Below are 11,597 nucleotides of genomic sequence, written 5' to 3' on the forward strand. Positions count from 1 at the left end.
CGCGAACTAACCGTCACAGTTGTTGCTTATTTCTGTTTGAACAGCGCGCTCCTTTCGCAAACGCGGCCGCTGCAGCGAGCGAAGTGACCTCCGTACGCCCTGTGACTTCAGCGCGCACATCGTGGGCAAAGCACAAGACAAAGAACTCCCCGCTCCCCCCCCCCCCCCCCCGCCAGCCGCCTCCTTCTTTCCTCGAGATAAGCGCGGGAAGGCGACCACGCCCTGTAGTGCGAAGAGCAACGGCGTTCGCAGGAACGGGGCGACGATCTTTAAAGCGCGCCACGCGTGCACTTCGCGCCACCTCGGTGGTGACCAAGAAAGCATGCTGAAGTAAATGGTGTGTATAAATAGCTCGCCCTTAGCAGGCTGAAGAACGGTACTCTTCGTGGCCTAGCCGTCTAACGCCGCGCGCTGCGTAGCGAGAGGTCGCCCGTTCGATGCCGCGCGTCGGAAAGTTTTTCTCAATTATTTTTCTTTCTGGCTTTTATATATTGTAACAACGTTCTGCACAAGGATTTGGTATTTGCACTATTTATTGAGGGGCTAACTTGTCCCCAAAAGCCAAAAGGAAGCACATAAATTCTGAAGAAACCGAAAGTCCGCAGCTCTCACGAGCCCTCTATTGAACGCGGTCTTTCTCTTCTTCACGCGCGTTGGCTGCTCGGCCGAAGCTCGTGCGCATGCAGGGCCTGCCGGCGCATTGCGGCTGGCTTCATCTGTCGTAGCGGTGCCGTCGGCGTTTCGCTTCGTTTGCGACGCCTGGGTTGTACGGACTGATGGCAGTTTTCCGCGGCAATATATATATATATATATATATATATATATATATATATATATATATATATATATATATATATATATATAGTCAAGTAGATCCTCCGTGAGAAGTCACAACGTTGTTTATTTCGACGTTTCAGCCAGAGTCTGGCCTTCATCAGGAATGAGGGTACAGTTTGTTGGTGCTCAGTTTTATACAGTCTTAAAGAAGAAAGGATACGCGAGGAAAAAAAAAATATTGACAACATGGGGTAGACCCCCCACCCCTCCGACGATCACTTTTAAGATGTCCGCGGCCTGCATATCTTTCCCTCTATTAACGTATTCCTCTCGACCAGGCAGCGCCTCGTGGCTCCGGCGGTGCAGTGTGGGGAAAAAAGAGCCTTTTAAAGAAGTTAACCCTTTAACTACTTAGTGCCCCGTGGACGTCTCGTCCCGAAAAAAAACAAGAGCTTTATTAAGAAGTGAAGCCTTTAACTACTCAGTGCCCGTTGGACGTCTCGTCCCTGGTGCGGTGTGGAAAAAAGGAGCTTTATCAAGAAGTTAAACCTTTAACTACTCAGTGCCACGTTGACGTCTCGTCCGCGAAAGGGGGGCCACCGCGTATTGCCGCAGAGGCTAGCAGGCGGGCGCAATGTCAATTTTGGCCCGCTCCTGGATTCCGCAGTCGGGGGCTCCTGATTGTGCACAAGGGTGCTGTGGGACATGTCATGCTTGTCACAATTGATTGGTTAGTAAGATAGAAACAGAAACAGGTGACAGCTGTACTTAGTGTAACTTCTCTTTCTAAGTACAGCTGTCACCTGTTTCTGTTTCTATCTTACTAACCAATCAATTGTGACAAGCATGACATGTCCCACAGCACCCTTGTGCACAATCAGGAGCCCCCGACTGCGGAATCCAGGAGCGGGCCAAAATTGACATTGCGCCCGCCTGCTAGCCTCTGCGGCAATACGCGGTGGCCCCCCCTTTCGCGGACGAGACGTCAACGTGGCACTGAGTAGGTAAAGGCTTAACTTCTTGATAAAGCTCCTTTTTTCCACACCGCACCAGGGACGAGACGTCCACGGGGCACTGAGTAGTTAAAGGCTTAACTTCTTAATAAAGCTCTTTTTTTTTTCGGGACGAGACGTCCACGGGGCACTAAGTAGTTAAAGGCTTAACTTCTTTAAAAAGCTCTTTTTTCCCCACACTGCACCGCCGGAGCCACGAGGCGCTGCCTGGTCGAGAGGAATACGTTAATAGAGGGAAAGATATGCAGGCCGCGGACATCTTAAAAGTGATCGTCGGAGGGGTGGGGGGTCTACCCCATGTTGTCAATATTTTTTTTTTCCTCGCGTATCCTTTCTTCTTTAAGACTGTATAAAACTGAGCACCAACAAACTGTACCCTCATTCCTGATGAAGGCCAGACTCTGGCTGAAACGTCGAAATAAACAACGTTGTGAGTTCTCACGGAGGATCTACTTGACTACTTGCAACGCTACGGCCACTCCACCACCATGCCTGCCTATATATATATATATATATATATATATATATATATATATATATATATATATATATATATATATACACGGTGCACGGCGACGGCAAAAACCAGCCGAGACTGTCCATATAATTGGTATCGCAATAAAATAAGTCCCTATCAACAGCGGCAGCCAAGAGCTGAATGAAGCTTTCAGCGCAACTGATGACGACAAAGAAGAGACTGAGACGCGGCGCTTCCTTTCCTTATCTATTATTTTATCTATACCGTGTTAGCTTACCTGGACTTGCTGATTATAATAGGATATTCAGAAAAGCCAGCCTAGTTTTACTGTGACATCTACCCTGTTCTTACATGGTCGCTGACAGCCATGAGAAGTAGTAATTTTAATGTTGCCAAATGCATGCTGACCTAAATGTCCCAGGTTTATGACTGAGCTGTGCCCAGCTCATTTTGGCATTTTCGCGTTCAAACGCAACAAATGGTGAATACCTCAGAAGAAAGTAAGCAAATTTCCGCGCCTGATGATCAAGGAATAAGCACCTGCAAAATGGTATGTAGCTACACTCGGTGTCGTGCAACACTTCACCAGAGGCATGCATGATTACTCATCTCACAACGGCCTGCACTAGACCGCTTTACTATAAACAAACAAGGCTTGCGATTCATTCACTGAATAGTGCGTGCAAGATGGGAAGCTCTTGTATGACTGGAAGCACCATGCTATATATGTCAAGCACCGCTGTTTTGATCTCATTTGGTTTAAGCTTCACTTTTACACAATTATAAGTGCATACGATTATCACTAATTTAACCTCCTACAACTTGGTGGGCGGTAATTATGGCAGTCATGCTTACAAGGCTGTGACGCAAAATTTCCACTAGAAGTGCCATACTTCCGGTTTGTGTTATCAGTTTGCGAACCGTTATTTGGACATGAAAGCCAGCATTACATGACTGCACTGATTTATGCTCAATTTTATTATTTTATTTACACCTCTTCAAGTGGTGTAACCGTACATTCCAGCGATTGCCAAGCACTTCCCATGCACTTTTTACAATAGAGCTGTTAAAGCAGAGCTTAAACTTCCGTATATGATCCGCGGCCGAGCGAAGGAAGGTAAGCTTGAGGGTAGAGAGTGAATCACAGCATAGCCATTAACAGGGTGTTTTTTTTAACAATACACATTTTCTATAAAAATGCTATGACAGTCAGGCCCTTCTCGTCTTCGCAACCGAACTCTGCACCGAGGCGGAAGACCTTTGCCGCACGTAAAGTTACATTGAAATGTGTATTTAGCAAACATTCGTTAATTAACTTTTTAATTATTAACTTTGTGGTCGTTATTTATATGAAAGAGTTTTAAGGAGGTGAAAATTTGTGACATGTCCATATTTTAACGGCGAAAAACGGACGTGGTTCGACACAATAATCACCGAAAATTCAAAGCCCCTACGCAGCCGAAACGGAAACTGAGAGCGCTGGGGGCGCAGGTAATCTGTCATCGCTTTCGCCTCAGACCGGAAGCTCACGTGTCAATTTTTCAAAAAAGGCGCGTCGCAGCAGAATATGGCCAGGAACCACGGCAAGTCGTCCTAAATACCAAAGCGGACCGCTTATTCTTTGCGTTTCGTGTGTAGTGCTTGCCTGGTTCTTTCGCGCTGCACCCAAGAAAAGCCCAATTTTCACTTTTTCTTTCACTGCACAGCTTACAACTAGGCGGCAGCCACTACGGCGCTACTTCTCGCAGACAAGAGAACAACTTCTTTGCACTTCTTTCGAGCTCAACAAAAAAACGGAGGGGTACTACCCAGCAAACGCAATGCATAAGCGATTCAATTGGTATTTCAGAAGGCTTACGGTTTTTTTCTGACCATGTTCTGTTTCGAAGCGCCTTTTTTTTTAAAAAAAATTGTCGCGTCAGCTTCCGGTCTGATGCGACAGGAATGACGGATTCCACGCGCGTCCGGTGCGCTCAGTTTGTGGTTTCGCATGGATCAGGTTGTTCAGTTGTGGAGAATATTGCCTGAAATTATGTGCGTTTTGCGCAATTTAGAAAAACGGGCATGTCTTAAGTTGTCACGTCCTACAAGTCTTCCATATCAACAAGGGCCCTAATTTTTTTAATTAAACTTTATTTAGCGAATTTCGTTAATTTCGTTAATTACTCCTTTTAACGTAGCTTTAGGTTCGGCAAAGCTTTTCCATCCCGGCGTTCTCAGGGTAAAGGCTACACACTCTGAATAAAGTTCTTTTTAAATTATACATTTCTGCACATGGCACATGTTCATTGGATGGTTACTCCGTGTTTATTTGTCGACATTTGGCTGCATTCAAATTACGTGTGTCATTCCATGGCTAGCTTTTGTTTACATGTCTCTTTTCGAGAGTTATCCATTATTAATTTGAATGTATTGTACATTAGGCCTAAATTATTCTCCTATTATTCGGATGCATTCAGCGCAAAGGCTTCCGCGTTTATCTTTATTTGTGTATTATGCCGTTTGCAGAGTGTGAACTGTGTTTGCAATATATGTTTGCACTATGTGATGAAAATATCCTTATCATTATTAGACTTATCAGGTATACACGTTATGATATGATTACCTGATGCAACCATACCCTGCTATCAGTACCGTAACGCGTTGATGAAAATATACTCATCGGCTTTGTTTTTTTTATTGACTATATGATATAGCTACTTGTTACGAGAAAACTTAGCAGTTTCTTCTCTTTTGCACCATCTCTATGTTATTACTCGTTGTGGCAACTGTGTTGTTGCACCTTCTTTTGAAACCAATTTTTGGGACACGGTAACTTACTTGTTGCAAAAAACTGTACTAACGTACTCGTTTTCTGCATAATGAAATCACTTAATCTGACCACCGCTCTTTTTCCACTGATTTTCACTGTAGTTCTAAATTTAAGTAAATCAAACATAGCTTTCGTGGGACCTTTGCTAGCCTCACACACGAAGACGCAAACACACGTGCTTCATGGGGACTCATCGATAGAAGGCTTACACATTTAATTGGCGGCTGTTTCCACGTTTCATGAGGCAATGTCTCCTTGAAGCGTGGGCATTTGCGTAACTGAGCGCATCGTATCATTAAGATGCAGGATGCACTAGATTTCAATAAACCATTTCGCGAACCAGTTTACAACTGCGTGCTGACTCATGAACTGTTTTGAAATTTGTTTTCTTGTTATAATTTGTACACCTTTAAGTAATTGAATTCGAGCTCCAGCGCTGGTTGGTAAGGTTATGCACCTCTATGATAAAGGCAGACCGTCTAAATTTATATTCATAGGTTTTTCAGCCAGACATCGCCCAAAAGGGCGTCGCTACACTAATCGATCCTATTATAGTCATTCTTTATAAGTTTGGCACGAGAAATTAAAGACTCGCTATTACTGGGATTGGTTAACTCTGTAAGGAACGGCACGATCTTAATTGATTCATGGCCCTGAAGAGTTCGCTTTTATCATTTTATGCACACTGTAGTTACATAAGCTTCCACAAGTGTTTCTAACGCGTCTGGAAGCCGTATCGTTCCCTATCGAAAAAAACAGTGTTTCCAGTGCCTCCCAGTAGAGGTGTGCACGGGCTCCGGGTAGCCCGAAAGCCCGAGCCCGACCCGGCCCGCGGGCCGGGCTCGGGCGGGCCGACGTATTTTCACCTCGGGCCCGGGCCGGGCTCGGGCCACTTTGAGTTTTATCGGGCCGGACTCGGGCCCGGCACAAAGCCCGACTCAAGCCCGAAATATACAGCATGAGCGGGAATCGTTTTCCAGCACGCATACAGCGCCTTTTCCGCGACCGCCCTTTACCGCTTTTCCTTTCCATTCGCTACTTTAAACAAAAGGGGAGCAGGTAAAGCACTGCCTCTGTTGCGCTCCGACAAACAGAGAAGTAACACCACCTGAGCTAGTGACGGCGCCACGCGACTGTTCGCGTTAGATTTAAGGCCAAATCTCATATGAGTGAAAATGCACGCGACAGTGACGAGCGACCCGACGTAGATCGCCTTCGTGCAAGTTGACGCTTGCATGGGCATACCCCATACACGTGACGGCTTTGGCGAGCGAACTCCATTGTTGCTGGCATGAGGCCGTCTACTTGTAATTTGTAATCTGTGTAATAGAGACTGTTCGTCGTGTGTCGTTTGATCATATTTGATATGCTCAATAAAATGCCAAATTACCGGAAAACGATGTTTTGTTTTCGCAGCGAACCTTCAAAAAGCCGGGCCGGGCCGGGCCGGGCCCGGGATTGTGTTTTCGTACGTCGGGCCGGGACGGGCGGGCTCGCAGCCCTTTGCCGTCGGGCTCGGGCGGGCCTTCGACAAAGTCAGCGGGCCCGGGCCGGGCTCGGGCTCGGAAATACGGCCCGTGCACAGCTCTACCTCCCAGTGCCTTTCAGCGCACTGGGTGGCACTGGAAACGCTGTACAGTGTGTCCCAGTGTACTACAGTGCGCTGGGAGGCACTGGGACAGACTGTACAGCGTGGCCAGTGCCGCCCAGTGCCCTGGAAGACGCTGAGAATACTGTACAGTGTGGCCTAGTGTCTCACAGCTCACTGGAAGGCACTGGCCACGCTGTACAGTGTCTACCCGCGCACTGGGAACACTGGCAGCACATTGAAAAAAAAACTGGGCACGCTGGGTGGTATTCGTATAAAATTTGGTATTGGGTCGCGAGAAGGCGAAGGAAGAACTTATTGAATATTTTCAAAATAATATTCTATTCTGTGTCCTACATAAATCTAGCTTTAGCTTTAGTTAAGCGACGGACGAACGTATACGCTAAAGCAATCATCTGTCGAGCGCGCGCGCTTTCTCTGAAGTGTGTGATCGAGTGTCGTCAATGTAGTTCATATAACTGCATCGAAAGAACTTGTCATTCGCAGCACAATATGACATTTCTATTAGTCTGACAATAACATCAACCTTCTCAACCAGTCAGTCGTTCCAGATGGGCTCGTACAGCTGAAAGCTCGCACCATGGCGGCACGTCGCCGGCAACAGTGAGCCAATACGTAACGCTCACTCTCGGCGTTTTTAGCTTCTCATTTGTGTAATCGAAGGTGCAAATATAGCCTTGCTTCAGTCAGGTATGATGGAAACTATATTTCAACGGTTATTCGAGTCTTCGTAATTGAATATCCGCGTTCTTCGCAGCGATCGTGGCGCACGGGGCACAGCTCTAAGCCTAACGGTTGGTTCGGCTAGGGTGAACTACTGCGGCTGTATATTACGCGGAACGTAAAAAAAGGACGGAAAATATGTTCGAACGGGTGACGAAAACTAAAGTGTTCAGTGTGCAGTTCAGATAAACATTGTTTTCTACATAGGTATCACTAACTGCTTAGCGAGTCAGTGCAATCGCCGCAACACATCTGCGGTTGCGCTAATATTTCTTGCGGCAAAACGTGCCAGATAGACGTTCTGATCCTAGGCAGCACATAACAAACAAATTAACTATCTTCTGTTAGGTTCTCGCGAGCACGAAGAGACTGAAATCTGTGTTTCTAAACGAGAAAAAATAAAATACTGGCTACCGGAAGCAGGTATAAAGAAAAAAAAAGTCACAGTTTCGCCGCAAGGGCGAAGCAATGAATGCGATAGCAAGAAACTAATGCTATACGAAGTGAGGCTCGCCAATGGATACTCTCAGTTTGAACAGCGCTCCTGTTGCAAAGGCGGCCGAAGCAGCGAAGGAAACTAGCGTGCTTCAAGTGTCGAGCTGTGACACTTGATAGTTCGCGCTCATCGTCTGTTTGTTCGTTTAACGGCGTCACTTGAGCTCGAGTGGCTTTCATACGCTCCGTAACATGAGCGCGGACACCACGGTGAAAGCTTGAAACAACCCTCTTCCCCTCACCACCAGAAAACCGCGCGAGCAGACAGCGGGAGGGCAAGGTTCTCCCTGCGCAATAAGAAGAAGCCAGAGAGCTCGCCGACGACTTTTAAATGCGCCCGTCGTGCTCCTAGCGCCATCTCGCTGGTAATGAAGAAACGCTTATAAGCGCCGGCCGTCTCCGCGTCCGTCCAGCGGTAAAAGGTGTGTATATAACGCTCGCCGTTAGCTACGTGGAGGATCTGCGTTTCGTGGCGTAGCGGTTAGCGCCACTCGCTGCGGAGCAAGAGGTCCCTGGTTCGATTCCGCGCTTCGGAAGCACTTTTCTGAATTATTTTTCTTTGGGGCTTTTTTATATATATACATACTTATATATATACGGTGCATGACGGCGACGGCAAAATTCAGCCGAGACTGTCCATATAATTGCTATCGCAATAAAAGAGACTTACTATCGTCATCCAGGTGTGGCGTAGCGTCAACGTGTCACACTCAGGATGCACGGTTTGTTGTGGTGGTGGGTTCGGTTCCCGCTTGCTCGTGTGTTTCTTCTTTTTTAGGTTTTTTTTTCTTTTTTTTTGTCGCATTGCTCATGTTTCAGCACTAATTATGATCTGGGCATGACCACAGTTTTTAAAAACAATTTAAAAGCCCGATTTCGATCCGTAACGGGTGTCCCAGTGTGGAGCGCGCCAGCGTCCAGCGTGCCTCCTGCAGCTTGCCAACGTCCCAGTACCCAGCGCCACACTGGTCCAATAATCATGTATGGCACTCATACTCAATAATCATGTATGGCGCGACATGTAGGGTCGCGAATGTGTGCTGCATACTATTGCTTGTAATATTTTTTCCTCCAACCACAGTTTACACAATAATCTCGGATAAAACAAGTAATATATCACCAGAAATCGCCTGCACCCCCACCGTAATTATGGAATACAACACAGGAGATCTGGCAACTGAAATACATAATGTTCTTACGTTACGAAGGTTACCGGCCTTGCGTCTCTGAAGCTGCTTAGATGAAGTAAGAACAGATATCGTCAAAGTGACCTGACGGATTCTTTAATATTAAGCGCACGAGTATATTTAACAAAGCAAGGACACTTCGAAACAATGCCTGAGCGCCTGCTGCAGGCATCAGTTGCGCACGTCATCGAAAGGTTTCTACATCGCTTTCTTTTGTCTTCGCATTCGCATTTTTACTCCGAAAACAGTCAAAATATGTCATGCCTATTTAGAGCCTTCGTTTGAATGCCTGCCCAAGGTCCTATATCCGACACTGTGTTGCTCCGTTATATTCATCGCATTATCACTCTCTCTGGGGTTCTACTTTAATGCTGACGAGAGCGCGTTTACTTCGTGCAAAAAAAAAAAAAAACCTCACAGGGTCCCTTATTCACTCACGTACGACGACTGGAAGGTGAAAAGCCAGATATTTTTTCTCCTCAGTCTATGTATTGTTCCGGAACCGCACCCCCCGAACATTTTCTGCACGTAACGTGGTCTTCCACTTGTTCCAACAACGGAGGCGCATCACCTGGTTCTGCACTGCTTCCGTGATCGAACACCGTTGACCAAGCTAGGATGTCATGTCATGAGGTCAAAATGTGACTTCACGTCCGCAACGTCACGAGAACTTCATAATGAAGTCACAAATTTTGGCGATCTGAGACGCCACGATGGCGTCATATGGTGGCGTCATGATGATTTTTGCTTCGCTCGTGTTGGCGCCGCCGATGCCGGACGCCGGTCAATTTTCGCTTTTTATGAGGCATCTAAGGCTTTTGCCTTCATATATGTTCCTCTGTACGCAGGCAAGGATGATTTAAATGAGCTAATGAGCAAGACGCGTAAAGAAGCGTTCTTCAACCACAGTTCCAAATGCGAAGCATTGTTGTAGGTACCAAACACGACAGAAGTTGGGGAAGAGACGGAGACCTGAAGCGATGAGCGATCGTTGAACAAGAAATATTGCAGGAGCCAACGAAGACAAGTCCGCTTATTGAAGCCTTGACTCCCGAAACGTTTCATATTCGACGATTTCTCATCGCTTTAGGGACCAAAGGCGCTTTGAACGTTTCTATGCACCGGTTAGTCTATCTAACTACTCGCGTACATGTGGGTGCTCTCGTAATGGTCTCTTTAACGCGTATAAAAATTTTAGTAAGAATTTATTGAAGCAACATTGCTCAATGCTGACACATTGCAATGAGAATTAATTGTTTGCCATTGAATTGAACTCATCGTTGACACCTGTTGAGAATTGGCCACCGAACTTTTAGTGAAATATTATTGGACAAAGAGTTAATAAATCGTAGCAGATTTTATATTGAAAGTACGTTGTGCATTGAGAATACATTGTCATGATTTTGTTAAAATAGTTATCGTATTAAAATGAAAGGAGCTGTGGAATTTTTTGATGCACTGAAAATGAATTGCAACAGAACGTTCACTCGCACGCATTTCGATCCAAGCTCATATCGCAGCACTTGAACTCCTGCAAGCGCACTGTATATTACCATATTGCTTTTTTAATTGTTTTAGTTTGTTATATTTGTTTCTTTTCCTACTGGTAAATTTTTTATTTTGAGTAACCACGGTAACTACGGTTTTAGAACTTACCTAAATAGAGTAGTTGAGATGGTATAAACCTCATCCTCTTGACCGCAAGCCAGTTAACACAAAAACAGAAAAGAAAATGAGTTGCACAAAATATGTTTTAATAGTTGTTGAATTGTTGTAGACATTCAATTGCAAGTACGCTACATCAATAGGTCGGTACCTGAGTTCAGTGACAGGAGAGACGTCATTGAAAAGCAGTATTCGCGTTTGGTGAAGATGTTTGGTGATGAATATTACACTCAAATTCCAAAACGAACCACCTCATTATCCTGAGTATTTTAAAGCCTCATCCAACTTCTGTGTATTAGGTCATAGAACTGATTGGTATTAAGCCCTTATATGCCGTAAGTTTCGTCATTGCAATTTACATTGACGAATATAAATGAAAAAAAATGTAAAGCGCTTTCGATATCTGCACCAGAAAGAACTTTTCATTGCTTGCGATATTGCTCCAAGGCTTCATAACGCGTGTAAACCTAAAAAATTACACCACCTCCCGCTAAACGAAACCATGTGTGTATGCAAAGCAGCGAGGAGATGGTTCGCTTGAGCGGAAGATGGCGTAATTTTTTTAGGAGCTGGCTCGCCAGGTTCTTAAGCTGCGGCGAAGTCCCGCACCGTAAGCTGCATCCATCCATTCAAAGCGTCGTGGAACGCGAAGAGGAAGCTACGCGCGTCGTATCTTCCCTCTAGCCTGGCCGTTAATTCTCAGAGCGAGCGGAGAACGCGGTGGACAGGCGCGCGAGAGGGGGGAGTGGAGAGGGGGAGAAGAGGTTTGTGGAGAGGGTCAGCGCATGCGCATTAAGGGTGGTCCTTTAAGCACACCACCGGATTGAACTTCGCCATA

At 45.9% G+C, this 11,597-nt stretch overlaps 1 protein-coding gene across 1 annotated transcript in view; it reads right to left on the reverse strand.

Annotated features, from left to right (window-relative positions):
- Positions 1 to 9,191, reverse strand: part of LOC119390856 (techylectin-5A) — a 63,650-nt gene extending 54,459 nt beyond the window's left edge. Inside the window, exon 1 of the mRNA XM_037658568.2 lies at positions 9,107 to 9,191. The gene's annotated coding sequence lies outside the window, so the exon portion shown is untranslated. The remainder of the gene's footprint in view (positions 1 to 9,106) is intronic.
- Between the last annotated feature and the right edge of the window lie 2,406 nt (positions 9,192 to 11,597).

This window comes from Rhipicephalus sanguineus, chromosome 4 (assembly GCF_013339695.2).
Source record: "Rhipicephalus sanguineus isolate Rsan-2018 chromosome 4, BIME_Rsan_1.4, whole genome shotgun sequence".
NCBI lineage: Eukaryota > Metazoa > Arthropoda > Arachnida > Ixodida > Ixodidae > Rhipicephalus > Rhipicephalus sanguineus.